Genomic DNA, 2,734 nt, shown 5'->3' on the forward strand with positions numbered 1-2,734 from the left:
GACCAAATTGTTGGACCGAACGGACTAGAGAGTCCAGTCCGAACGGACCAAGTGTTGGACCGAATGGACTGAACCGTCAGACCGAACGGACCAAGTTATATGACTGGTTCGAACGGACCAAGTGTCCAGACCGAACGGACTACTAAGCAGTCCGTTCGGTCTGGGTTTCGAATTTAATTTTAAAAGTCTGGATCTAGGGTTAATCACTTGAATAAGAGGAGATTAATATCCCTAACACTAAGGGGCCGAAAAATAGAACTTCTTCAGACCTTTTTGGAGAGTCTAGAGGGTTGAAGAAGTGATCTAGATCTCGTTTTCTTAAAGCACATCATCGAATAGAAGATTCGAGTCCTAGCAGACAAGTTCCAAAGGTTGGAATCCATCCCGAGGTGTGGATACGTGTAGAGGGCAAGGTATTCTTCCTGTCTATAGTGATCGGACGAACACATCAATTGAAACAGGCTCCGGATCGATTGAGGTAAGCATTCTAACGTTTCTACAAGATCATGCATGATAGGTTTTAGGGTTTCATCAAAATTTTTGTTTTTCATCTGCTGCGCAAACCCTAGAACTGATCTTTTAGGAATTAGATTCGCTCTTGAGATCCCAAGAATACCCAACACGTTACTTCTCTGATCTCATAGGCAGGAAAGATCAGTCAATCAGGGTTCCATCATTAGATCACCTCCAAACCTTGATATCTTTCAGATGCCCTACAGATCTCAGCATGGGGCTCACAGATATTCCAACTGCAGAGGAAATCAAACAGATCCTTTGGTCGTTCCCGAACAACAAGGCACCTGGTCCGGATGGCTTTCCAAAAGAATTCTTTGTTGGGGCATGGAACATAGTCGGAGATGACTTGATACGCGTTGTACATGACTTTTTTTATCTCCCGAACACTACTAGGCCAGGTCAATGCTACATCAATAGTTCTCATCCTCATGTTGGATTAGCTCTGCTGCAAGAAGCACGTTTTCAGCCATAAACCGACCTTTCAAGAAGGCCGCCTGGTTCCCGGAGATCAAACTCTGAAGTATAGGTCTGAATCTTCTTGCTAATATGGTAGATATAATCTTGTATAGTGTGTTGCAGCAGTTTATTGGCCGAAACTATTGATGTCTTTTTTGGGATGAGAACTATTGATTAGCATTGACCTGGCCTAGTAGTGTTCGGGAGATAAAAAAAGTCATGTACAACGCGTATCAAGTCATCTCCGACTATGTTCCATGCCCCAACAAAGAATTCTTTTGGAAAGCCATCCGGACCAGGTGCCTTGTTGTTCGGGAACGACCAAAGGATCTGTTTGATTTCCTCTGCAGTTGGAATATCTGTGAGCCCCATGCTGAGATCTGTAGGGCATCTGAAAGATATCAAGGTTTGGAGGTGATCTAATGATGGAACCCTGATTGATTGATCTTTCCTGCCTATGAGATCAGAGAAGTAACGTGTTGGATATTCCTGGGATCTCAAGAGCAAATCTAATTCCTAAGAAATCAGTTATAGGGTTTGCGCAGCGGATGAAAAACAAAAATTTTGATGAAACCCTAAAACCTATCATGCATGATCTTGTAGAAACGTTAGAACGCTTACCTCAATCGATCCGGGGCCTGTTTCAATTGATATGTTCGTCCGATCACTATAGACAGGAAGAATACCTTGCCCTCTACACGTATCCACACCTCGGGATGGATTCCAACCTTTGGAACTTGTCTGCTAGGACTCGAATCTTCTATTCGATGATGTGCTTTTAGAAAACGAGATTTTAGATCACTCCTTCAACCCTCTAGACTCTCCAAAAGGTCTAAATAAGTTCTCTAGGTCGGCTACTTAGTGTTAGGGCTCTATTTCTCCTCTTATTCCAGTGATTAACCCTAGATCCGGACTTTAAAATTAAATCCGAACTCCAGACCGAACGGACTGCTCAGTAGTCCGTTCGGTCTGGACACTTGGTCCGTTCGAACCAGTCTTTTAACTTGGGCCGTTCGGTCTGACAAGTCAGTTCGTTCGGTCCGCCGTTCGGTCTGACAAGTCAGTTCGTTCGGTCCAACACTTGGTCCGTTCGGACTGGACTCTCTAGTCCGTTCGGTCCAACAATTTGGTCCATTCGGACTGGACTATCTAGTCCGTTCGGTCCAACAATTTGGTCCGTTCGGACTAGATGCTCCGGTCCGTTCGGTCTACTCCTAGACCGGACGGTCCGGACCTCTGTCCATATTTCTCGACGTTTTCTCATGCATTTGTCATTCCCTGCGTGTGTGACCCTGTAGGCTCATTCGATATAATAGTATAACCCGAAATCATTATTCCGGACATACAAGTCATAGTCGGTCTCTAGCAAGACACTATGACTACCTATCTCGAATAGAGTTTGTTCGTGATCTTACGAATGCCAGTGATGATTCCGGTTGATGATCCTTTTGTATCACGATATCATATGTCGAATATAAGGCATGGACAAGCCACCTTATCTGATTCGACTGCTTTCTCGTTCACTGAGTTCGACTGTCTGAAATAGACGACGTTCGTCTATAGTGCGGCCACACATTTCTACAGTCTCGCTCACACGAGGGGCCCAGCGATATCTCTCTCTTTTACGAGAGGTACAAATCCCATCTTGACTATCTACAATCCAGCACATGAGTCGTTTCGTACCTGATACATGCCTTTATAGTCCTCCTGTTACGCAGAACGTTTGACGTATTCAAAGCACACAACTCCTCATGTTGGATTC

This window comes from Tarenaya hassleriana, unplaced genomic scaffold, assembly GCF_000463585.1.
Source record: "Tarenaya hassleriana unplaced genomic scaffold, ASM46358v1 Cleome46, whole genome shotgun sequence".
Lineage (NCBI taxonomy): Eukaryota > Viridiplantae > Streptophyta > Magnoliopsida > Brassicales > Cleomaceae > Tarenaya > Tarenaya hassleriana.